This window comes from Pan troglodytes, chromosome 3 (assembly GCF_028858775.2).
Source record: "Pan troglodytes isolate AG18354 chromosome 3, NHGRI_mPanTro3-v2.0_pri, whole genome shotgun sequence".
Lineage (NCBI taxonomy): Eukaryota > Metazoa > Chordata > Mammalia > Primates > Hominidae > Pan > Pan troglodytes.
This window is the reverse complement of record NC_072401.2, coordinates 144,167,528-144,195,519: the sequence shown is the minus strand read 5'-3', so window position 1 is coordinate 144,195,519 and position 27,992 is coordinate 144,167,528. Positions and strand designations below refer to the sequence as shown.

The following is a 27,992-nucleotide window of genomic DNA, read 5'->3' as shown; positions in this document are numbered from 1 at the left end:
CACCTGTTGGTTTCTGACTTTTTAATGATTGCCATTCTAACTGGTGTGAGATGGTATCTCATTGTGGTTTTGATTTGCATTTCTCTGATGACCAGTGATGATGAGCATTTTTTCATGTGTCTGTTGGCTGCATAAATGTCTTCTTTTGAGAAGTGTCTGTTCATATCCTTCGCCCACTTGTGGATGGGGTTGTTTTTTTCTTGTAAATTTGTTTGAGTTCATTGTAGATGCTGGATATTAGCCCTTTGTCAGATGAGTAGATTGCAAAAATTTTCTCCCATTCTGTAGGTTGCCTGTTCACTCTAATGGTAGTTTCTTTTGCTGTGCAGAAGCTCTTGAGTTTAATTAGATCTCATTTGTCCATTTTGGCTTTTGTTTCCATTGCTTTTGGTGTTTTAGACATGAAGTCTTTGCCCATGCCTATGTCCTGAATGGTATTGCCTAGGTTTTCTTCTAGGGTTTTTATGGTTTTAGGTCTAACATGTAAGTCTTTAATCCATCTTGAATTAATTTTTGTATAAGATATAAGGAAGGGATCCAGTTTCAGCTTTCTACATATGGCTAGCCAGTTTTCCCAGCACCATTTATTAAATAGGGAATCCTTTCCCCATTGCTTGTTTTTGTCAAGTTTGTCAAAGATAAGATGATTGTAGATATGTAGCATCATTTCTGAGGACTCTGTTCTGTTCCATTGGTCTATATCTCTGTTTTGGTACCAGTACCATGCTGTTTTGGTTACTGTAGGCTTGTAGTATAGTTTGAAGTCAGGTAGTGTGATGCCTCCAGCTTTGTTCTTTTGGCTTAGGATTGGCTTGGTGATGCAGGCTCTTTTTTGGTTCCATATGAACTTTAAAGTAGTTTTTTCCAATTCTGTGAAGAAAGTCATTTGTAGCTTGATGGGGATGGCACTGAATCTATAAATTACCTTGGGCGGTATGGCCGTTTTCACGATATTGATTCTTCCTACCCATGAGCATGGAATGTTCTTCCATTTGTTTGTATCCTCTTTTATTTCGAGCTATCTATGACAAACCCACAGCCAATATCATACTGAATGGGCAAAAACTGGAAGCATTCCCTTTGAAAACTGGCACAAGACAGGGATGCCCTCTCTCACCAGTCCTATTCAACATAGTGTTGGAAGTTCTGGCCAGGGCAATCAGGCAAGAGAAAGAAATAAAGGGTATTCAATTAGTAAAAGAGGAAGTCAAATTGTCCCTGTTTGCAGATGACATGATTGTATATCTAGAAAACTGCAACGTCTCAGCCCAAAATCACCTTAAGCTGATAAGCAACTTCAGCAAAGTCTCAGGATACCAAATCAATGTGCAAAAATCACAAGTATTCTTATATACCAATAACAGACAAACAGCCAAATTATGAGTGAACTCCCATTCACAATTGCTTCAAAGAGAATAAAATACCTAGGAATCCAACTTACAAGGGATGTGAAGGACCTCTTCAAGGAGAACTACAAACTACTGCGCAACAAAATAAAAGAGGAGAAGCTTCTGTTTTAAGGTCTCAATAATTAACTCAGGAAAATTAAATAATATTCCAGGCAGGAAAGCTGATAAGGGAATGAAGCATTCCACATTATTAATTATAACAGACTAGAACACCTAGTGGTAAAAAAAAATTACAAGAACAAGTTTCTTAGAAATTAGGGAAATAAATTAGTTGAAGGAAGAATTAAGAAAGCCCTAGTTTAGAGCACTATGTCATCTAAAGCAAGTTTCTGAAACTTTAATATTCCTTCTGATCATATGGCGCTCTTGTTGAAATGAAGAATCTGACTCAGCTGGTCTGGGATGGAGCTTGGAATTCTGTATTACTAACGAACTCTAGGTGATGGTGATGCTGCAGTTTATGGATCACCATTTGAGTATAAGAGGTCTAAACTCTCGGAATTTGACTTTGGCAATGGTGTGACATAGAAGGTAAGAAAATATGTAATAAAATACCTAAAATGCAATTCAGAGAATAGTGGTGGATGTGTGTGTGTGTGTGTGTGTGTGTTGCAATGTATAGAATGATATACGTAAATTTCTTTAAACTCCTAGGCGATAATAACTACTTTAAATTAAAGATATAATATGTTTAAAATTCTAACAAATGCATGAAAATATAGAAAATAGCAAAGACATACAAAGAATAGAATTTGTGGGGGACATACATTTAAAATAAAATGAGAAATTTCACAGTAAGAAGAATACATTCCAATAATAAGACATAAGGACAGAATTTGTGTTAGAGTAACAGGTGCACATGTGGAAAGAACTGAGGCACATTAGCTCAGCTGAGAAGTCAAAGGATTGGGGTTTGTGGCAGCTCCCTGCCTTCAAATCTTACCTTTGCTCGATGGCTGTGGCTTGGGCAACATGGTAACCAAACTGTGCTTCAGCTTACTCATCTATAAAATGGGGATAATAGTGTAATCAGCCAAGAAGGTTGTTATGAGTATTTAATATGCAAGACAGCAACTTAGAGCAATGCCTGGTTTCTGTTTGGCAGTACTGAAGGATTAGTTTTATTATTACAATAATGATAATAATGTTATTTCTAAAAATTTAAGACTATACTTAAATTTAAGACACTAAGATTTAGTGTTTACAAAAGGAAATAATTTCAGAGGTCAGGCATAGCACTGAAAGTCTGACGCTGGGTGTTTCCTGGCTAAAGTTGCCCAAATTTTAAGAATTTCTCAAATATATATACTCTTAAGTATACAAATATGCTTTAAAATTGAATAGACATATATTCTATGCTAAATTAAACATACATAAAAATGATTAAATAAACTGAGGAGAAATCTAAGTCAAAAATATTAAAAACAAAATGTATTCTAGGGAAAGACTGCTGTTGTCTTCAGGCGCAGCCCTGAAACGTCGGTTCTCCAATGATCACACCTGTAGTGCTAATGAAGAACACCTGCAGATTGAAATCTTCCCTTTTATTTCTTCTTGATTACATTTAAAATCAGGAATTATTTAAAAAATCGGCCAGGCATGGTGACTAATGCCTGTAATCTAAGCACTTTGGGAGGCTGAGGCAGGCAGATCATCTGAGGTTAGGAGTTTGAGGCCTGTCTGACCAACATGGTGTAACCCCATCGCTACTAAAAATACAAAATTAGCTGGGCCTGCTGGCGCATGCCTGTAATCCCAGCTACTTGGGAGGCTAAGGCAAGAGAATCACTTGATCCCGGGAGGCGGAGGTTGCAGTGAGCCGAGATCGCCCTATTGCACTCCAGCCTGGGCAACAAGGGTGAAACTCCATCTGAAAACAAACAAACAAACAAAATCTAATACTGCCCATTTTTTAAGGGCCATAGACAGATGAATTTGGATCTTAATGTCACTTGAAAAGTGTATCGAAGGAAAACATGCATATGGAAAAGTGAGCCAATCTTAAGTGTACAACTCAAGACATTTTTTGCAAAAGGAATATACCTGAAGATCCAACACCTAGATCAAGAAACAGAACATTTTGTGCACACCAGAGGCTCTCCTCATGTCCTCTTTCAGGTACTGTATCCTCCTCAGAGCGTTTCCTCCCACTTTTATATAAATGTGTATTAGTTTTTCAGGGCTGGCATAATAAAATACGATAGATTAGGTGGCTTAAGAAACAGAAATTTATTTTATCACAGTTCTGGAGGCTAAAAGTCCAAGGTTAAGGTGCCAGCAGGGTTAATTTCTCCCAAGGCCTCCCACCTTGACTTGCAGACAGTATCTTCCTGTGCCCTCACAGCCTGTGCTCATGCATCCCTGGTTTCTTTCTCTCGTCTTACAAGGACACCAGCTGTATGAGATTAGAGCACCACTCTAAAGACCTAATTTAACCTTAATTTTCTCCTTAGAGGCCCTATTGCCAAAGACAGTCTGAGTGTTAGAGCTTTGCCATATGAATTGTGAGGGGATGCAATTGAGCCCATAACAGAATGTTTTCCTATAGTACATACTTTTTCCATGTGACTTCTTTCTTTAACATGGTTTGTGATATTAATATTGTTCATGTAATCAGGGTTTCTTCAGTCTCATTAATGCATAGCATTTCATTGTATGAATATATCTTAATTTATTAATCAGCTTTACTGTTTATGGAAATTTGGGTTATTTCTAGTTAATTCTTATTGTGAATAGTGCTACTGAGAATATTGTTGTACATAATATTCAGCAACTTTTATAGTGGAATTGCACAGCCATAAGGTGAGATACTATCAAAGGAGAGATACTACCAAACTCTTTTCCAAAATAATTACATGAATTTCTACCCCTACCAGCAGGATATGACAGTACCATTCTTCCACATCCTTGCTAACTCTTGCTATTATCTTTTTTTTTAATTCAGCCTCATTTGTCTGCTTATAGTGACATCTCATTGTAATTTTAGCTTGCATTCCAAAAGACTAATAAAGGTGAGGGATTTTTAGGATGTTTATTGAAAATTTGAAAGCCTTCTTTTGTGAAGTTTATATTTATGATTTTTGCCCAATTTTCTATTCAGTTGTTTCATTTTCGTATTGATTTATAAAAGTTTATTGTATATATTCTGAGTATTGCAGGTTTCTTTTTATACTCCATGGCTTGTCATTTCATGTTCTACTTGGCATCTTTTGATAAACAGAAGTTTTTAATTTAAATGCAGTCAAACTTTAATGTTTTCCCTTGACGGTTACCACTTATACTCTGTTTAAGAAATCACGATCTGCCCCAAAGGGAAAGATATTCTCTTCTAAAAGCTTTATTGTTTTATTTTGAACATGTAAATGCACAACCTTCTGGAACTGATTTTTGTATATGTAGGAGTCAGGATCCACTTTTTCCCCACAAATGGATATGTAATTCATTCAGCACCATTTAGTAAAGAAATTGCCCCTTCTCTACTGTTCTACATTGTCAAACTTGCCATAATTTACTTGTGTAATTTGTTGTTATAACTTGTGTGAGTTTGTTTCTGGACTTCCTCTTTTGTTTCATATGTGATTTGTCTGTCTTTGTACCAGTTACTGTCTTAATTACAAAAGCTTTATAATAAGTTTTGATATCTGCAATTTAAAAATTCTAGTTTTGTCTTCCTTGGCTAATCTTGGCCCTTTGTATTTCTGTACAAATTTTAGCTTGTTAATTTTTATATTAAAAAAAAGACTACTGGGATTTTGGTTGTGATTACCATGAATATCCAGATTAATGTGAAAATTAACATCCTTATAATATTGAGTCTTCCATATATGAGCATGATGCATCTCTCTCCATTTATTTTCGTTTGCTTTATTTCCTTTAAATACTATTTTGTAGATTTTTGGTGTAGATATCATGAACATCTTTTGTTAGATTTTATTCTGAGTATTTGAGATATTTAATTCTCTTTTAAATGTTATAATTCTTATTTTTTATTTGTTCGTTATGGTAGCATAATTTGTTCTTGTAAAATAACTCTGAATTCAGTAACATTGCTAAATTTACTAATTAAATCTAATAGTTTTCTGCACTCTTTAAAAACATTATTTTCATTTTAAATGTATTTCATCATTTATTAAAATAAATGAATTAAAATTATTTTCATTGATATTTCTAGTGAAAATAAAATTGGAATTTTTATTTTAAAATATTAATTGAATAATAATATTAACTCATAGCAAAAAGAAAAGCTGGATTATAGATGAAAGTGTGGGATAGTTCATCAGCATGTGAGTAGATGCTAGATAAACTGGAACCATTGCCTCTTCTCTGTCTTCATAAGCATAATACTCTTCAGTAAATGAGTCTGCCATTCTGGTCTTTAGTTTTTGTATCTATAAAATAATGATACTGTACTACATAAGTTTAAGTTCTTTTTTATCTGGGATGGATGACTGAGATAACTTTTTGCTAAATGATTGTGCTTTAGACTTTTTTCCTTTTCTGCTTTTTCTTTTATAGTCTTGTGATGATGGGGATAATGGGCCTCATGTGATCTCATTCTGGGAAAGGGTACTGGGTGGGACAAAGTCCACCTGCACTTCCCTGTCTCCTATTCATGGTATTTGAGAACTTCTGTTGCTCCTGGGTACCAGGTGTTGGCTATTGAGATGATGCAATTTTGTCTCAGGTTCATCTCTTTAGAGACTGTCCTCCACTAATGCACCCTAAGTGTTCCTATATCATGTTAGATGTTGGATGATGTTTTTTTTTTCCCTGAAAATCTCAAGTTCTTTTGAGTCTATGTCCTGAAAAGCCATCTGCTAGTCCTAATGCTTCTATTACCTTTATTCCACTTTCTTGTGGGGGGTTTCACTTAGAAAGAAGGGAAATGAGGACTTCATGTTTGACTTCCTTCTCTGTTTCTTTTCCTCTTGCCTATGCTCTTGAGCCTGAGGTAGTTTTTATATTCTTTTCTCCTCTTTTAGCATGGCAAAAGTCCTTGATCTAGTTTTCTAAGTCTGAATTCTAATATTGTAATGGAAACAAGAAAAGCCTTATATTCAAGATTATTGTCTTGCTATATGGATCCAGAATTATTGGCAGGCATCAAAATGTAGACTGCCTTTTTAAATTTTATTTATCTTGTAGCAATCTTGATCTTTTTAGAGGCAAATGCTATGCCTGGCAGAAAGGTGAGGTCAGACACAGAGAAAGGCAAAAGGATTGCATTTAGATATATTTCCAAACAACATCCTTGTTATCCTTGTTATATAATGTCATATCATATTTCTCATGTTATTTTGTTTTCTGCTTCTTTTCCATCTGACATGTCCAAATAGTGTTTAAATGTAATGTGGCCATGGACCCAGGGAGGGGAACAATACACACTTGGGCCTTTCAGGGGAATGGGGTGGGGGAAGGGATACCATCAGGATAAATAGCTAATGCATGTGGGGCTTAATACCTAGGGGTTGGGTTGATAGGTGCAGCAAACCAGCATGGCACACGTTTACCTAAGTAACAAACCTGCATGTCCTGCATCTGTATCCTGGAACTTAAAATAAAGTAAAATTAAATTTTAAAAAAAACTTGGTGCGGCAACAACTGCTATGCCACTGCTATGCAATTTCTGTCATAGGACATGGAAGGATATTATGCCACATAAGTCAACTCTGTCTACCTACATTAATAGATATTTAATAGATAGCAATTGTTTCTGCACTTAACAGGTACCTTCTCCATATATGCTGATCTTTGAGTTTAGCACAAAAGGAAAAATGTGAGAGGCACAAGTTAAAATAACTGTCCTTGAAGAACTTAAAATATATCTGTGGAGACACGACAGCACAAGACAACTGAAGAAGGCAATATAAGTTATAGGCATTGACTATAATTGCTGCACAAGGTAGAAGAACGATAAAATCAACAGAGTCCAAAGTACCTGGAGATCACTTTCTGGAGAAGTTGTCATTAAAGCTTTGACAGGGCAGTACATTTGGAAGGTGCTGAGAAGTAAGAATTGAACCACAAGTAGAAGGACCTGAAGAGTGGAACTGGGATAGAACAACGTGGCAGCTGTTAGACACTCCACTTGACTGAATAACAGAGATTATATTGAAGAACAATGTAAAATTCATGGAATGCATAGGACACCTTTAAAAAAATAGTATATCCAGAAGACATATTGTATAATTTTTAGCTGTTTCCCCCATGAGTTTCTTAAAACACAAATTGTGAAAAACTAATATCATATGATGTGAAATTGGAAAACTTTGACCCCTTAAAGCAATAGCTATCAGATACTAATGTGATTTATAAACCAGATCACCTTGTAGAAATTCCCTAGTGGGAGTGTAAGAACTGGGTAGATACCTCCTACATTTCCAATCCAAAAGGGCTGGGAGATCTGGAGATGAAAGGAAGATTTTATGGAGTGAACTGAAGATGTACTCGAAATACACACAAGGAGAGATGGTGTAGGGTGTTTTCCCCCTCAGAACTAGAAAGAGCTCTTCAAGGAGACTCTCTAGAGAGTTTAAAAGGTATCTCTTGAAGTTTTGAGGTTTTAGTGGAGACAGTGGACTGGATTCTGATTAATTCAAAGACCAAAGATGAGGTGGTGAGCAGCTTATGGTACAGCAAAGTAAAGATTCTGAATGGGGATTCATCTATTTTTCAGGGGTTGTTAGATTCCTCTGGAAGAGAGGTGGGCCACGAATATGAAAGAGCTGTCATGAGGTTGTCCTAGGTATTGCCTTAAGGCTTCCCAGCAACTGAACTGGTCTCAGCTGACTAGTGACTGTGGATGAAGTAAGTAACAAAGTGAGACAGTATGACCTGCATCAAGCATAGTACAGGTGAAAGGTCTCCAGTGATTGGAGGTGAGGATTACTGAAGAACCAGGAAAAGCTCAAACGGGGAGAGAATCAACTTTGTGCCTGTCCCAAAGAGGGAGCCTTCTTGCTTAGTGAGCAGAAAGTAAGCACTTTCCTGCTTCATTTACCTCTTGTTTCCTCACCTTTCCTTTTTCACTCCACTGCTATATTCCAGAGGCATCAGGATCCAAGGTTCACTAGCTGGAAAAGAAGGACATGGGGGAAAAATAGGGACCAACAAATTCCTTTCCATTGGCTATTGGCTTCCATTTGCAGCAGATTCCAGCTACAGGAAACTGTTAAAACTGTAAGTCAGTTTGTCACGTGCAGCTGGGTGTTCTGATTTCTAAGTTGAGAATGTGTTTGATGAGCTAGCAGGGATCCCCAACCCCCAAGCCGTGGACAGGTAACTGTCTGTGGCCTGTTAGAAACCGGGCCACACAGTGGGAGATGAGTGGTGGACAAGCAAGCATTACTGCCTGAGCTCCCCATCTTGTCACATCAGCTGCGGCATTAGATTCTCATAGGAGCATGAACCCTCTTGTGAGCTGCACATGCAAGGGATCTAGGTTATGTGCTCCTTATGAGAATCTAATATCTGATGATTTCATTTGGAAACCATTCCACCTCCCCCATCTTTAGAAAAAATTGTCCTGGTGCCAAAAAGTTTGAGGACTACCAATTAAATTAACCATAAGATTTTTTTTAATAAGTTCTAAGTTATCAGAGTCTAGATAGAAGCCTGAGTCTTGTTGGCCGAAGACATGTGTTATTAGTTTCTTTGACTGCCATAACACATTACCACTAATTGAGTAGCTTAGAACAAGAGAAATTTAGTGTCACATTTCTGGAGGCTAGAAATCTAAAATCCACGTGTCGGCAGGGCCCTGCTTTCTCCGGAGGCTCTAGAGGAGAATCTGCTTGATGCCTTTCTTTTAGTTTCTGATGTTGCTGGCAGTCCTTGGCATTCCTTAGCTTGTAGATTTATCACTCCAATCTCTGCCTGTCTTGTCACATGGCACTCTGTCTGTGTGTGTCTTTGTGTTCACATGGCTTTCTCTTCTCCACGTATGTCCATCCCTGTGTCTCATCTCTTATAAGGTTGCCAGTCATACTAGTTTAAGGGGCCACCTTATTCTAGCATAACCTCATCTTAATTTACATCTTAATTGCATAAAGATTCTTTCTGAATAAGATCATATTCAGGGTAGGACTTCAACATATCTTTCAGGAGTACACAATTTAACCCACAACAGATGTTATGCAGATTTTGGTCTACTTGATGCCTGCACCTGGAGTTAGGGATTGTTATTGGTATGAATCAAAGTCTCTTCCTAATTTCTTTATTTAGAAGACATATATGCTGTACTCTTTCAAAATATACAGTGTGAGGTTCTGAGTCTGAAACAGTGTTTTGTAGTCAAGCCCAATCAGGGCTCAGCTATTAGAAATGCCACTTTATATTTTGTCCATTTTCCTCCCAGTGCTGTTACTAATGTTTCTCCTCTTTGACATCCTCTGACCATTTTAACAAGAAATTGAGAAGACTCCCAATGGGCACTGTGAGTGGACCTTATGTTAATGTGGATTTCCTTTTTTTATGCTTCCAGTTTTTGTATGCATTACCCCATCTTCCTGGAAAGACATACCTGCTTACCTGTCTGTTAGGCTTAGTACTTCAGAGTTCTCTTTTGTGAAATTTTCTTAGACCAAATAGCGCTGTCAGCCATGTGCACAAGTTCAGCTATTCTGACTGATTTTTTGGGGGTTGGGGGACAGGCACTCATTCTGTTGCCCAAGCTGGAGTGCAGTGCTGCAATCTCGGCTCACTATAGCCTCTGCCTCCTGGTCTCAAGTGATCCTCCCATCTCAGCCTTTCAAATAGCTAGGACTACAGGTATGCACCACCACACCTGGCTAATTTTTGTTTTTGTAGAGACAGGGCCTTGCCATGTTGCCCAGGCTGGTCTTGAACTCCTGGACTCAAGCAATCCTCCCACCTTGGCCTTCCAAAGTGCTGGGATTACAGGGGTGAGCCACGGCACCCAGCCCTGACTTATTTTTTAAGATTATGTTTTAAATCCTTTTCTGACTCCAGAATATTCTTTTAATACTTTCTGCTCCTTCAAAACTCTATGTATTATCTAATAATGATATTTTCACCAATTACTTGAAATAATTGTCCACAGATGTGTTTCCTCCACTAAACTGTGCTTTTCTTGTGTCTCTTTTTGTTTGCTGTGGTTTCTTCAGTCTGTCACAGACGTTGGCTTGCAGTAGGGGCTCACCAGGTGTTTTCTGAATTAGATCGAGTGTTCATAAGAGTAGATAAGGGCCAGTTGCTTTAAGTGAGTCTTGAAGTATATCACAATTTCTTGAAGGCCTTCTTCAAGCTAAAGTTCTCAGCAAAATCAAGGGGAACCACTGCAGTCGAGCAGTTGACAGCTTACTAATCTTCTTGAAATACTGCTATTTAATCTTTTTCACCCACCTGCCTGAAAGACCCAGAAGGACTCTTTCTTCCTTCATCATCACAGAGTCTAATTAATAAATAAACAAAATAGGTAATGTCCAGCATGATATGATTTAATCATTTTATTGTGTGGCTCACTAGGGCAGTGATTCTCAATGGAATAGTAAGCCTTTTTTGTTGTTGTTCTTTAAAGAACAGTGATGATAATAGGAATAATAATGATGATATTACATTAGCTAATGCTTTCTCATGCTTAGCTTGGTACTATGCTATATTCTTTATATGTATTTATCTCAATTATCACCTCCATGGGGGATAGGAAAAAATATCATTCCCATATTACAGATGAAAAATGAAGACTTACAGAATTTATTTGTCCAAAATACACAATTGGTAAGATGTAGTGATTGCAGTTATATCACTATTCTTATGACTGCTTTAGTCAATTAATCAATGTTGTTTTAAACTGTTAGCATCTTCTATTCAGCCAAATAACTTTCTTAAGGGGTGAATTTAAAATTCTTACCTATGTATGTAACAGTCCTTTCTGGAAAGCTATTGCTCAGGCTTGAATTTTGTATCCTCCAATCTGAACATTTAGATAATGATGTAATAAAATCTATTATGGGATACTCCTCAAGATTGTTATACATTAAGGCAGGGAATAAGATATATTTTCATAACTTTTGACTTCAATAAAGTACTTTCCTCCTCGTTGCAGCATAGAAAAGCTCTGAAATTACATCTCATAAGGAAGGTAATCTGCAATTATTTACAGTTGTCCCACAATATCTCATTTTATTACTTTGTGGAAAGACCCAAACTTTCATGAATATTTTAAAACCCATGCTCACTAGCAGTGGAAGGAAAGTCAATTTAGATAATTTTAAATTCCATTTCAGTCCATTGTATTCCAAGTAAATGTTCTGTCCTGACATTGCTTACATCTTGTCTTTTGAAATGATTGAAGCTAATGCCTTTTCTTGCTCGAGTGCCAGTTCTGTTCACATGTGAGAGAAGAAAGAGAAGCAAAGAAAACAGGGCTGAGTATCTGCTGCCACCCATGTTCTCAGCTGTAAGGGAGAAAGGACATTTGGGGAAGTGATTTGGCATTTAAAGCAAGTGTTTCCTGAGGCAGCTGCTGAATGGAGCTGAATATTTTGTTAAATGATTTTCTTCTCTGACCTTTATTACTAATGAATCTTCTTTAAGAAGCATTTAAAGAGGAAAAAAGAAAGGTTGTTTTTATTAATCTTCTTTCTCTTTTCCCGTAGAATACAAAGAAATGGTGTTACCTGCCAAGAGATCTTCTGTCTTTTATAAAAAATTAGACAAAGGTAGTGCTTATTTTGAATTGATATTTTTTCATTCTGTATAACTCTACATGAAACTAGTTGACTTTCCTTGATTATTGGTTTTAGATATTGAATTACCCATCAAAAAAGTAAATTATTATCTGAAAAGCCAAGGGAAGGCCTTACGATGATCATCAGATTGATAAAGTGAACAGTACATTTTTAGATATATAATAGCTTTTCAAAACATTGTGGGTAATGGTTAATTTTCTGATACCATTTTGAAGTTTATGTTAATATATAAATAGGATCTTGAGTACAAGATTGCAGTCTCTTTGGAAATACATCCAATTGGTTTATCATATTTACAAATGACAGGTAATAACAGCATTAGACCCTTGTTAGGGTACAATGATAAGATTCTTTGTGCCTTTATTTGGCGTTAGTCAGATGACTTTATGTATTTTTTTGAATATACAAAAAAATTTCAATATGAATTTCTAGAAAATGTCATCAAGCTTTATGAAGGCACCCTCATGCAAAATACATATTTTCTTTGGAAAGATTGAATTATATCATGCAGTTGTTGAATAGCGTGCCTGATTATACTTAACAGATGCATATTTAGTTGCTAAATTTTCAAATCACTATGTGAATTATTTACATATGTTGTTCTAAGAATATGAAAACTCATGCAAATATTCTAATGACATACGCATGTACACAAAGTGTAGTATGGCTGCAGATAAACAATGTGTGTATGTTTTATGAATAAAGCTACTATCTCAAAAGAGATTTTTGCAGAAAAGTTTCAGACAGTTTAGAATTTTGAAGGGAACTGAGACATCCATTGAGTCCTGTCTACTTATATAGCTATGAAGATGTGATGACACTGTATGTTCATGAACATATATAGTATATTAATGAAATGTATTATATATTTTTATATTAGCTAGAATTGATTGGGTTTTATTTTTGACAAATTACTGAATTTCTAAAAATAAATGAGTACTGAAATACAGGTAGCATTTAAATGTAATGGATATCAGCAGAAAGCTTGTTTCTGAACTTTGATTTGCAGTTGAGCAAAAATAAATTATTAAATTTGAATTACAAATGTGATATATTTCTACATATTTCTGGCTTCTAGGTAATTCTTCAAAACAGGTGTAAACCCCTTGAGAAAATAGCTTCTTTTCCTAAGGGTAGTCACCCTATCTAAGTTTTATCTATACTGAAATGTTAATTCAAATTAAATTATTCTTAAATGGTTAATGAAGTTAATTGAGGGTTGTCTTTTACATAGAACTATTAGCTTTGACTCTCCAAATAGGGACATTATAAAGAGAACTAATTCCTAGACAATATGTGGAAGAGGTTGAAGCTGAGCTGTGTGATGTAGGCATAGGGAGATAAATGCTAGAAAAGTGCTTGTTGAAGGCAACTCAATGGAAGATGGCACAGTAAAGAGAGAAAGAGAAATATCCTGAATGAGATGAAGCCAATGAGGAAGGTCAGGGATCCATGTGCTTTAGAATATAAATAAAGCATGCAGGGAGCACAGACTCTCCAGGTTGCATTTATGTGACTTTTTCTTTTCTCAGAGATATGTATATACTAATATACTCATTTTTAGGCTTTTATTTATTTAAGCTATGTATAAGCTTATTTTGAAGTGAATGTAACAAAGGAAGACTTAGGGTGAGGGAAAGTAATTCCCATTCATGGGATAGAATTTTCAGCATCAGTATACCCAGAGTAACAAAATTTGTTTTTTTTTTTCTATTATGAAAATAAAGGAATCATTCTGTGTATTGCCAAAATTTGGCATGATACAACTCCCAAGGTGATTATGATCCAAGATATGTATGTTGCTGTGGAGGTTGGAAGTGAGATATTGAGGAGTAGCTAGGGATGGGAGAACTATGGCCAGGAGAAATGACGTTTATGTCATTATCTTTCTAGGCTGGTCCTATAGATTTGTTGAACTGGGGGTGTTTGCAATCTCGTAAAATTCCTATTAATAAGATAATACACACTAACATATTAACATTCTGCCTATTATCTCAGATGGAATATGTGCATTTAAATTTCAATGTTTAAATAGTGGAAGTTTAAGACATACTAGTGAAAGTGTTATTTTTAAACAAATGGAACCATTCAGCTTTTCTTAGTATACATGATGACTAACACATTCATTTTGTGTAGGATTAATTCTGGCAATGGGCTCAGCATGCAATCTGTTGGATTAACAGACACTTTTATGTGTGCAGATACCTGTGAGTTCTACATTTGACTCTTTTAAAAAGGGCATTTAAACAACTTTTCAGGTAGTGTTTTAATGTGAAGTTATTGGTTATAAGTTATAGTTACAATTTTCTTAATTTTGTCATCCAAAGACAGAGGGAACTTCAATTAGTCAGGTTAAAATATCTTTCAATATACCTGGTAGGTATACCATGGTAGGATTACATGTAAAAATACAGACCGTGATTCTTTTCAATTTTTACATAGGTTTACATGTCCTGGAAATAGATCAAATTTCAATTAAGAAAATTTCATGACTGTAATTATATTTTTATTATGCAGGAATATTAAATTTTATTCTGACATATATTGAATTTTTTCTGGAGGAAATTGAAATAGCATATTAAGAATTCAGCAATTCTTTTATGTACTGTAGGTTTACTATATTTAGGCTTTCTGTAAACACAATTTTGAAAATTGAAAAGAAACTGGGTTATAAGGCTACTATACAGGGTTACTTATGTTCAAGGACAGTAAGAAATAAGTTGTAAATATATTGTTTACAGATTGGTTTTATTTTGGTTTATTATTTGATGTAGGAAATGATACAGATGTGATACATGTTGAGATTTAAAAGGATACAAATCTTGTGATATTTTAAGAGTTTATTACAGATTATATTTTCTATTATTTATCACATACCTACTATAACAAATGAAAGTACAGCATCATAACTTGCAGGTTGATTAATAATGACCATGCATTTAAATGAGAGTTAGAAATAGTTTAAGGCTAGTGATGAAAAGTACATGTAAATCTCACAATGCTGAAATTAGGTTCTATGTCTGATATATACCATACAATGCTTTACAAAAACATAGTCATAACATCAGGCACAGTATGCTCCCAATGAGTATTTAAACTGCAAATCAGAGAATAAATCATTGAACATTTTTATGGAGAAGTGATTAAAAAGTAATTATTAAAGAAAAATTTACATGAAAAGAAGCTGTTACGGTAGTTTTTAAGAATTTGGCTTTTGTGATTTTTTTCATTTGCAAAAAGTTCTTGGTCTTTTTAACTCTTCTGGGTATTAGTTTCTGTGCAATATTTTATCTTTTTGAAACTCTCAGAACTATAAACCACAGCATTGTCTAGAATCAGCTCCTGCTACTGTTCAAGTTCTTCCATGAATTCCCCAGCTATGTTTCTTACCTTATTTATGTCTCTCTTAACACCACATACTCCAAACATTCTTGTCTTTGCTTAGGTTTAAAGCTTGGCTTTGAATGTCTGGTCTGCTTTCTTCTTTATTCCAAAAACTATGTAACCTTAAAACTTCTCTTTAAGATGCTTTCTGAGACCTTCATTATATTACAACTATCTTTCTCCCTTAGCCAGCCTACACTACATTCACTCACACTTAGTTGTGGTATCTGCCATACTGTCATTGATTTGCATATTCTGGTATATTCTTGTGTGTATACATATGTATATGTGTGTGTATATATATATATATAATTTGATACCATATATAAAGGTGCACACACAGACACGGATTTTTTTCAATATAATTGTAAAAAAGATCTTTCTGCCAGCCACGTTTACTTTTCCTTATGAGTAAAGCAGACAAATTTTGAGTGAATGAGCTCCTTGAATCTCCAGGATTTCCATTGAAGGTATATTTAAAAGACTAAAAGATCTCTTTGTAATAAGAAAGTTATAATTTTGCTATGTTTTGTATTAATTAGGACTACCTGGAGAACCTACTCTGCTTTTATGACATCTTTTTTTTTTTAAGACAGAGTCTCTCTCTGTCACCCAGGCCGGAGTGCAGTGGCGCGATCTCGGCTCACTGCAACCTCTGCCTCTTGGGTTCAAGCGATTCTCCTGCCTCAGCCTGCCAAGTAGCTGGGACTACAGGCACGCGCTACCACACCCGGCTAGTTTTTGTATTTTCAGTAGAGACGGGGTTTCACTGTGTTAGCCAGGATAGTGTCGATCTCCTGACCTCATGATCCACCCGCCTCGGCCTCCCAAAGTGCTGGGATTACAGGTGTGAGCCACAGCGCCCGGCCTTATGACATCGTTTTAATAAGAAGAAAATCTAAATTCAAATCAACTAATTTATAACACCACTGTAGGAACACATTCTCTTCACCAAAGGGAGACAGCCTAATTTTATCACTCACTGGCTTTGTGCCACTCCATACATCATTGCAGAAAAATCTAACCTGCCCTACCCAACAAAAGCATTTTTGTGCAAGAGCATATACTCTGCTCTATAGTGGAGTCTCTCTAGGCTAAGATCCTAAAAGTACTTAAATGCCAGGTATGGAAATGGAGTAGGGTCATGGTTATTTGGAAAGCTGAAAAGAAATTAGGCCTATTGGGTTTGGGGAGAAGCCTTTGGGAATTGGGGCTCTCAGAGAATTGGCAATTCCCAGTAAAGGACTAAAGTCTTTGAGGAAATTGGTTCCTTTAAGGCTTTAGCAGATCTGCTCATTTTTATTTCTGGTTTTGTAGCACTAAGATTACTTTGGAAGGAGAATCACATCATTGAAGACAAAGTGATCTGGGCTACAAATAATTGGTAACATGTCCACTAGATTTTGCAAGTACACGCTTGAACATAAATGTATGTTTGTTCTTCTCTTTCTCTCTCTCTATATATGATGCTGAAAATCATACACACACACACACACACACACACACACACACGAGATGCACTCCAGCCTGGGTGACAAAGTAAGACCCTGTCTCAAAAAATAAAAAATAAGAAAACTGTATATATATATATATATATAGAGAGAGAGAGAGAGAGAGAGAGATTATATATATATGTATATATATACACATATACAGTTGGCCGTTCATATTAATGGGTTCCACATCCACAGATTCAACCAACTGGGAAACAAAAATATTTGGGAAAAAAAACAGACAATAAAAAATAATACAAATTAAAAGACAATGCAGTAAAACAACTATTTATATAGCGTTTACACTGTAGTAGGTATTATAATCTAGAGATGATATAAAGTGTCTGGGAGGATGTGCATAGGTTATGTGCAAAGACTATGCCGTTTTATATAAGGGACTTGAACATCCGCATATTCTGGTACATTGGGAAAGAGGAATCCTGGAACCATACCCCACTGGATAATGAGGGATAGCTCTCTATATTTTTAATGAATTTGATGTTTTAAAAAGTATGCCACTAGATGTCAGCAGCAACCTCCTAGGGTTCCTGTGACCTTAATTTGCTAACGATAAAAAATGGTACTTCATTAGAACATCTTACCTGAGAATAGTAGGTACTTAATTTGAAAGTTTAAGAACTATTTTTTTTTTTGCCGTACAAAGAGTAGGAGTGCAGGCATAAAATATTTTTGAATTGTTTTCTAAACCAGTCTCTGTTCACATGTAACAAGTTATTTTTACTTCCAGTATTCTCTGTATCATTGAGATGACAATGAAGAATTATGGGTGAACTTGAGTAATTTGTCAGGAATTGTACCTGATGCCGGAGCTCTAAACTTCTGCTTTGATACTTTATGATTCATTTATGCCATCATTGGATGAGTATTTGTGCTTTGGTTTTGTTTCATTCTGTTTTTGTAACAGCATTTGGTGCTATAGCCCATCAGAAGATTGTGTAGTATTAATTTTTCGGCATCCACATCTGTGCCCTTTTTACTTAGTAAATTCTATCTTTAATTTTTTTCCTTAATAATTTCTAAACTTTCATGGATCTCTGTTCAGTTGTTACAAGGTACTTAACTTTTGGATAGATGCCATAGAGTATTATGAATGTTTGCTCATGAGTTGACAACATCATCTAGAAATAAGAAAAAATGATATTTTCCCTGGATTATAGTACATATAATTTTTTAGTTTTTAAGAATTAGTAAAAGTATCTCATTTTTTTCAGAAATTAATAAGAAAATTATAGGCTGGGTTCAATGGGTCATGCCTGTAATCCCAGCACTTTGGGAGGCCGAGGCGTGCAGATCACTTGAGGCCAGGAATTCGAGACCAGCCTGGGCAACATCGCGAAACCCCATTTTTACTAAAAATACAAAAATTAGCTGGGCATGTGACAGGCACCTGTAGTCCTAGCTACTCAGGAGGCTGAGGTGGGAGGATCACCTAACCCCCGACAGGTCGAGGCAGCAGGGAGCCGTGATCACACTACTACACTCCAGCCTGGGTGGCAAAGTAAGACCCTGTCTCAAAAAATAAAAAATAAGAAAATTGTAGTATTGGCCAATGTTCAATAGATACTAATAATGTTATTTTAAATAATGCCATTAATTTTTTATAAGGTTAGGTTTACATTAGCAGGAAGATTCAGTCTAATTTGTTGGATCTTAAGCATGATTTAGAAATCAGTCATAGGTGATTGGGTGTGAGTCAACCAAGTGTGAAGCAGATTTGTAAGTGATAAAGAGAAAGGAAGAGTTGTTCCCATTTCTCTCCCTTGGAAAAAAATCTGCTTTAAATCCATTCAAGATGTAAAGATAATTATAAAAACATTTGCTTTCCTGAAGCACATTGTACCAAGGAAAATATTAATGTAAATGTTACATCTTTATCATGTTTAAGATTTTTTTAGTTGGTATAGTGAGGTGGGGCTAACTGAGCTAGTTCATAGGCTCAGGGAATATGTACTTTCATACCGAAGTTGTTATATTTGAGGATTATTGGTTTAACTTCATATGATTAACACTGAGTTTCTTAAATCTTACTGAGTTTTGCATCTCTATTTTAGAACTACCAGTAAAAAGGCCTTAACAGGATTTTCCCCAAGACTTTGATTGTTATTCTTTAATTATGTTTACAGGTGATGAGGCAGACATTTGAAATCATGCTACAGTTACTTGGCATATGAACATCAAGCTAATGCTGTACCTTTCATTCATGAATAGCACTTGCTCATGGCCCTGACTACCTATGCCATGAGAAAGTGCTATTCATGAACAGAAGGTACAGCGCTAGCTTAATGTTCAGTTAAGACACTCTTATCATTGAGCCTGATGCAGAAGCACAAGTTTGCTTGATCTAGAATAGTCCAGCCTATGCTTCCCATACTTAACTCTCTAGAAGGGGCAAGGAATAAGATCCGATTGGGGCATCTGTCTTCAGTCTGCCACTTTCTTCATAATTTATAGTTAAATGACAACTGCTCATGAGGTATTTTGAATAGAGAGCCTGCCAATTTTAAACAAACTGTTTTAACTACACTTAAAAGGCTAACTTCCATTTCTATATGTATCAGTGCATTTCTTCTCAACATGTTCATTTGCTTGTACATTTAAGTGGATTAAGTTAAAACAGAGAGAATGGGGTTTCCTTTGGGCTATTTCATAAATTCAAACACCTCAGTCTGACATTCAAAGACTGCTTTTCCACTGCTGCATTCTAAATTTTCTCAACCTCATTTCCAGTCGATTCCTCACCCAGATGTTGCCTTGTAGCCATACAGCCTGGTTGATCTCATATGCGTATGACTTACTTATTTCTACCTTGATGGCTTTGCATTTACCATTCTTTCTACCTAGAATTTAACTTCTTTCTCCCCTTTCCTAACATCTTGTTCTTTGTTTCAGAGACAGAAGAGTGTACAAGGGGCAATTCTTTTTTTTTTTTTTTGCTTTCTTTTTTATTATTATTATATGTTAAGTTCTAAGGTACATGTGCACAATGTGCAGGTTTGTTACATATGTACACATGTGCCATGTTGGTTTGCTGCACCCATTAACTCGTTATTTACATTAGGTATTTCTCCTAATGCTATCCCTCCCCCAATTCCCCACCCCACGACAGGCCCTGGTGTGTGATGTTCCCCGCCCTGTGTCCAAGTGTTCTCATTGCTCATTTCCCACCTATGAGTGAGAACATGTGGTGTTTGGTTTTCTGTCCTTGTGATAGTTTGCTCAGAATGATGGTTTCCAGCTTCATCCATGTCCCTGCAAAGGACAAGAACTCATCCTTTTTTATGGCTGCATAGTATTCCATGGTGTATATATGCCACATTTTCTTAATCCAGTCTACCATTGATGGACATTTTGGTAGCCAGATAGTTTGGGTTCGAATCCCAGGCTGGTAACTTCTTAGCTTATTGCTGCCTGGCTGAAGCAAGCTGTTTAAGCTCTGTGTCTCATATTGCCTTCTTCTGCAAAACTGGGAAAGAAAGATTCTTACATAATTTAGTTACTTAAGTGAGGATATTAATAGAAACTTAGAATAGTTACTGGTACATAGTAAGTAGTTAATGTATATTAGCCACTATGAATTCCATCAAGTCAGTTTCAAAATTCATCCTCATAAAATTTAGTCTCAAAATTTACTGTCCTTCATGCAGCCACTAATCTCATTAGCATGTATTTCAAGGTCTACCTGCCCACTCTATCAGTACTTTTACATTTGGTAATCTATACATTTTAACCACTTGGTATATTCATTTCCTCATCAATAAAAAGGACAATAATACTTGCCATGGTCATACCTAGGGTTATTATGAAGACAAAACTAGAAAATAGAAATAATAAGATTGATCATAGTAACCATTTATCCTGCTCTTATGTGTAAGAAACTGAATTAGAGGTTTTACTTATGTTAACCTATCACTTAATACCTTATCCTCATGTTGGTAGCAGTGTTCTAAGAAAGAGAAGGCAGAAATGTGAAAGAGCTCTTGAGGCCCAAGGTTCAGAACTGACACAAATTACTGCATGCTACTGACAATTACAATTGGTTGGATAGAAGAGGCAGGGTAATTGAGGTCGTTTCACAATGAATATGCCAGAAATCCATCCTACATATGAAAAAACTTAAATACAATGAGATTTAAATACTTGCTGCTAATGTAGGCTTGGGACCTCTACCTGGACTATTAGGAAACTTTACCTTTCAGGATCCAGTGATTCTACAAGGATTGGGCACGTGCCCTGAGCAGAATTATTCATAGCCATAACATGAGAAATGCTATTTAAGAGAGAAAGATTCTTCTTTTAGGATCAAAATTGTCAGGATGTTGACTTATGGCAGCCAGTAATTTTTTGTTCTGCTGTTTGGGGAAGATAATGCAACAGTTAAAAATTAAAAGAAAAAAATTGAGAGATAAGAAAGAGCCAAGATACAGAATGAATGAGCAAGTATTAGAAAGATGCGATAGTATCATTTGGGTCACTGAATCTAGCCATACTTGAAGCCTATAGCTTGCTAATTTTTGTAGAATATGTATGTGTATGTTATTAAACAGGTTTGACTAAGGTTTCTTTTATTTGAGAACTAAACAATTTTAATTAATGACAAGGGATTAGTTTGCAAAAATGGCCACAGCAATGTCTCCAGTCTTAAATGTTTTTCCAGAACCTCATTGGCATCCCCATCAAGAGGTGAGGACTATTTTCCCCTCCCTTGAACCTGAGTGGGTTTCTGTCTGCTGTGTTAAGCACTGGAGAAGTAATGCTATGTAATCTCCAAATGTAGGTCATAAAGTTGACATAGAAGCTGCTTGTCCCTCTCTTTTTTGGGACACTTGTCCTTAGAATCTGGCTATCATGTTGTGAGAAAGTCCAGGACTAATGGAGTAACCATTTGTAAGGTGTTCCAGCTGACAGTCCAGCTAAGGTCTCTGCCAACAGCCAGCATCATTTGCCAACCATGTAAATAAACAAATCTTCAAATGGTCTCAGCTCCTGGCCTTGCCACAGCCCAAGTGATAATGAGTGAAACAGAGAAAAGCTATCTCCCCATGGTCCCAGCCTAAAATGCAGATTGATTAACAAAACAAATGTCAATATTTGAAGCCACTAAATGTTGGGATAATTTGTTAGGCAGTCATAGCTAACTGCAACACTAACGTCTCCCAGAGCTCCTTCCCAGGGCTTTCTTCTGCTACACTTGTCAGACCCTGCTCTACCTGGTACTGTCATTCCACTTTCACCTATGCCTTTATTTCTACACACTTTGCTTTACCAGGTGGTTATAGACATTTTGTATTCAGCATTGTATTTCACTGACTTTGTGATATGCTATTCTTGGATGAAAATGGGGTTGGAGATCCCCATGTTATTCTATGCCCCCTATTAAAAAGCTGGTATTCCAACTTGACAAATTCTACTCCTACTTTCTAGTGCTATGCTAGCGGATAGCCACTAGGCACATGTGATTATTTGAATTTGAGTTAAATTCAAATTAAATAAAATTGGGAATTTCTTTACACTAGCAACATTTCAAGTGCTCAATATTTATATGCAACTACTGGCTAACATACTGGACATTTCAACATTATAGAGCATTTTAATCATCTCATGGTTCTATTAGATGATACTGCTCCAATTTGCAAATCACACATGTGGCTCAAGGCTAAATCCTTTAAATACTAGGATTCAATGATGAAAATCTTTTTACCTAGAGCAGAGAGCTCAAAAGGATTTGGTCTCTCTTACTCAGTTTGAGCTCTGGGAGAGGACAGAGATGAAAATCTCTACCTCAGTTAATAGGGTTGTGTTTCATTTATATTCACACGAAAAGACTACCTTTGGTAGACTTTCCTAATTTATTTCCTAGCCACTGGACATGTGGACAATTGTTTATTTTCTTGTTAACATTAGTTATATATAATAACATTTCTTATTAACATTAGTTTCTGTTTTTCAGTCCAGTCTGATTTGTAGAACAATTCAATTCCCAGAAGATAACCCAGATATCTTTTGCAAATATTTGGGGCCCTTCTTCTCCCAGCAGAGAGTCCTCGTGAGCACATAGGGCTCCTGTTGACTTGAAAGTGAACTCTGGCTGTGGAGTGGATATTACTCCCTTAAAAGAGAAAAAGAGTAACTTCAAGGCAAAAAGGGCCTTTATTCTCCTTGGGTGTAAGTTTCGTTAAAAGCTTGTTTATTGATTTTTCTTGTAACAACTGAGCTTGCAAGCTATAAAAGAGAAAAGCAAAAACAAATAGAATCAGGGAAATAATATCAATGATCAACAAGTTTATTCATCAGCTTTATCTCATTTGTAGTCAGCCACCACAGGCCTGTGAAATAAAAAGCACCACAAGCTGCAATCCCAGTTTTTATTATGGAATCCATAGACTTTAGCTGGTCAAAAGGGAAAACAAACACTTCAATTTTCAAGCAAGGGTCCATTGTCATTAAAAGTGATTGTGCCTGAATTTATGTCAACGTGTGAGGAAAGTGCAGAAAGTAAGTGAAAAGAAGAGAACATGGTTGAGGGCGTGATGCCTGGTACAATGACAGTGGCACCAATTTTGATCTCTAATTAGTCTGTCAAATTGCCTGAAGTACCCTCTGTTAATATTGTTCCTATAGGAAAACATATTTCTAAATTTATGACCCATTTGATGAACCTTTAAGAAAGTCCTCTCGTTAGGTAATTTTGGAAAATGCTAAATTTTATATCTCCCTCCTGTAATTTTATGATGTAATTTTATGATGCACATTAGAATATTAGTCTCTGAGAAATCTTGCTGTAAAGAAATCTGTTTAACTTTGTTTAACCCAGCATTTTCTCAGATTGGTGGACCATTAAGCCTTCTATATTTTAGTGTATGTTTTCATGTAATACTCATTGCATCTAGTGGTACTAGCTTTCAATGAAGCACACTGTAAAATGCTGCTTTAGAAGAAAACATGGTTTCCTAAGTGGGCAGCCCAAAGTTTACCCAGGGAAAGGGTAACACTTTAACACATTAGCATTTGTTTAGACAGATTGGCTTTCCTAAATGAGCAGGATCTTAAAACCCCCAGGATGTAGAAGAGGCCAGCACATATTTCCTAAGGAGTGCTGTTTCAGGGGACTCCAGGGACACTCAAGGGTGGACAACCATATCTGGCAAGGCCTTTTCTGGGACATGAGGCTTTCAGAGCTATGTTTCTGGAAAGGTTGATTTTGGAAGGCATCAAATGGGAGATTATTAGTTCAAGAAAATGTAATAGTGCCGCTGTGTGACTTTCAGAGAATGTTCAATCACTTCCTTTTCTCTTTGAGTAAGTATTTCTCAGAAGAGTAGACTTCTCTGTTTCTGCTGTCTCACCAACCATTTACTCTTTGATCCACAACAATCTTTCGCCTACTCTCTCATTCCAATAGAACTCCTCTTTCTCAGATTTTCCACTTGCCAAATGCAGTAGAGTCTTTCTGGGTGAACTTACTAGCCTCCTCTATGATTCTGTATTCTACCTAAATGCTTTTGACTTCCATATTTCTAGCTCTAGCCCAGGCTACACTCTGAGCTTCAAAATTGTATCCCCAGAGACATCTTGAACTTAGTTCAAAATTGATCCCATAAACTTGTACTTTCAATCTCTTCCTTCTATAGATTATTTGAAGACCATCATCTACCCTGTTAACCAAGCCAGAAACCTGGGAGTCATCCTTAATTTCTCTTTTGCTCTTAGCCTCTTCACAATTGATCAGCAAGTCCTACTGGTTTTGACAATTGTCAAAATATTGAGATATATACATGAGAAATGCTGTTTAAGAGAGAAAGATTCTTCTTTTAGGATCTGTCCCATAATTCCCATTTCTTTCCTTTCCTTAGGCTCTAGCAAAACACTGGCCTCAGAGTCAAAACACAGCTCTTCCACCTGATATATGGAGAGCCTGGACATGTTTGTTATTCCCCTTAATGTCTTATTTTCCTCATCTGTAAGATGGAGATAATAGTAAAACCTAAGAGAGTTATTGTAATTTTGTGAAAATTAGATGAGGATAAAGTGGGGATGTTGAGAGAAAATTAAGTTGTTTTCTTTCCTCTCCCTAGGAATGAGGGCTGGGGAGAAGTACTTATTTATTATTAGGGGAAAAATCTTAGAGGGTTAGTTGACATTTATATGGTAACAAATATGTCTTTAAAATGCTATAGTAGTGAATAAAAAGGAAAACAAGTACGTTTGTGATTGGCTAGAATTCATGAGACAATAATTTATCAATTTTTTTTTCTTTCGATATACAATGGTGGGCTATTGCCAGGAAAATAAAAGAAGGAAACTAAACTATCTTTAACACATTTTAGGACAATAGAAATGATCTTGTGTGTGATGGAGTAGATTAAAAGGAAGGACCCAATGGCAGCATGCCTTGGACATTTGGATTATCTGTTAATCCAGGCTCATGTATAGGTATCTGCATCTTGTAGGGTCAGCCAGCAGGAGCGCAGTTAAGGGTAGGATTCAGATGTCCTCATCTTTTAAGACCTGGCTATTAATTTCAGTCAATTTCATATAAACACCTCTTATTTTTGCCTAGTGGCTATCTTAGTCATCCTACTGCTATGACAAAGTGCCTTAGCTTGGTTAATTTATAAACAATAGAAACTTATTTCTAACAATTCTAGAAGCTGGGAAGTCCAAGATCAAGGCACCAGCAGATTTGGTGTCTGGTGAGGGCTAGCACTCCCTTGCTACGTCCTCACATGGTAGAAGGTGCAAAAGTGATGAACATCTCTTTTGGATCTCTTTTATTTATTTATTGTTATTATTTTTGAGACAGAGTCTCACTCTGTCATACAGGCTGGAGTGCAGTGGCACAATCTCAGCTCACTGAAACCTCCGCCTCCTGCATTCAAGCCATTCTCATGCCTCGGTCTTTCGAGTAACTGGAACTACAGTCATGTACCACCATGGTGGGCTAATTTTTGACTTTTTAGTAGAGATGGGGTTTTGCCATTTTGGCCAGGCTGGTCTCGAACTCCTGGCCTCAAGTGATCTGCCTGCCTCAGCCTCCCAAAGTGCTGGGGTTACAGTCATGAGCCACCGTGCCCAGCCTACACCTCTTATATAAGGTCATCAATTTCATCCATAAAGGCTCTGTCCTCATGACTTAATCACTTTCCAAAGTCCCCACCTCTTAATACTAATACACTGGCAAATAAGTTTCAACATATTCATTTTGTGGGGACACATTCAGACCATAGCAATGGCTAAGAGTCCTTTTTAAAACTGTATTAGTGAGAGATAACTGAATAGCATAATACACATAGCCATGTGTACTCTTAGGTCTACCATGATAAGAATAATAATAAATGATTGATGATAGTCACTCATTCTTTTAATAAATATTATTAGTCTTTTTCTATGGGCCACTGATTCTAGATGCTGGGAATATAGCAGTCTACAAAACAGAAATTACTGTGCTGCTCAATCTTATGATCCAGTTAAAGAAGACAGGCAGTAAACAAATAAGTATAAAGTATTCTATAAAGGGGCTATGGAGAAAAATAAAGCTGGAAAGGGGGTCAGAGTACGTTGTGGTGGGTCTGGAGTTATATATTTAAATAGGGAGGCCTGGGAGGCCTCTCTGAGAAGATTCTATTTGAGCAAAGACTGGAAGGAGGTCATAGGACCAAAGAGTGGTTTTGATAAAAGGAATCAAAACCTTTGATCTGACTTTCCTTTCACTAAGGCCATTCTAGCTACTTTTGACAATCAACAGAAGGAAAGATCTAGGCAAGAGACAATAGTAATGGGGCCCAGAAGAGGTGTTGGAAGGGACATGTTGCAGAGATAAAGTTCAATTTTAGTGTATATGGCTTCTCTAAGGCTCATGCTCTCTTCTGCAGAAGTGCCAGGATTTGAAGAGTAGAGTCAGGGAGAGACACCAAGGAACAAAAACTAGAGAGAAATACCAGAGTGATGGGAAGAGAATCATTTGTGTTGTCACAAAAGCAAAGACAGTGCAAGTTTTAACAAGATATGAACAATGTACACCACTGCAGAGAATTCAACTATGAATGTATTATATCTGAAGGAGATACATCAAATTTGACAAATAGAAGTTAATTTGTGGCATTTTCAAGAATAGTTTTAGTGGAGTTACTAAAGCAAAAACAACTGATTGAGATTGGGAAGTAATGAGGTATAGGTGGAGGATATAGATTGCTCATTCATGAAGCTTGGTAGACACAAATAAGTGGCTTTCAGTGTGTGAAAATAATATTTTGTTACATGAAAACTACTTTTTATATGTGCAGTGCACTCATATTTTCCATTCTCTTCTTTATTATCTTTTTTTAAAAAATGCTATATTTTATTAAATTGATTTTATAACCCACTCTAGGGTTTTGACTCATTATTTCAAAAACATGATCATATGTAGCAATCAGGGATAAAAGATTGCTTCTTGGAACCATTGTCCACATCCTCTACCATGTTTGTCAGTATCATATCTTGGCCATTTTGTTGAAACTTTCAAAAACATCATCTCTCTCTTACATATACAATTTTTACCCTTCAATGAATAGTCACAAACTGGAAATCAATAGGAAAGCTAATCCAAATGTATTCTAGTATCATTAAGACTCAGTATACAGTTAAAGGCATTGGCTGTGCTCATAAATTTATCCTGCCAACAAAAAATATGGGCAAGTTTCCCTACTTTGATTTTATTCTGCCTCTATGACCTCTGAGATGGAGATCCATGGCCTAGAGCAGAAGGAATTAACTATGCTGGAGAGCTTTCATCCCTATTGAGATCTGGAATGGATCCTTCTTGAGCAGTGCTTGGCATATACTAGAGGCTAATACAGATTTGTCAAATAAACAAATAGCATTAAGTAATATATTTTTTGAAAGTCAGAAAACTTGCATAGGCCAATAGAAATGATTATTTCCTCCTGGGCTGTAAATCTATGCTAATGCAATGCTAAAGCTTATAGAACAGTATG

At 36.3% G+C, this 27,992-nt stretch overlaps 1 protein-coding gene across 5 annotated transcripts in view; it reads left to right on the top strand.

The window, feature by feature from the left end:
• Positions 1 to 27,992, top strand: part of INPP4B (inositol polyphosphate-4-phosphatase type II B) — an 811,274-nt gene that overhangs the window by 109,675 nt on the left and 673,607 nt on the right. For 2 of the 5 annotated variants that reach the window (XM_001142120.7, XM_009448334.5), the window contains exon 2: positions 12,029 to 12,091. The exons of the other annotated variants lie outside the window; for them this stretch is intronic. The gene's annotated coding sequence lies outside the window, so the exon portion shown is untranslated. The remainder of the gene's footprint in view (positions 1 to 12,028; positions 12,092 to 27,992) is intronic. 5 annotated transcript variants of the gene reach the window in all.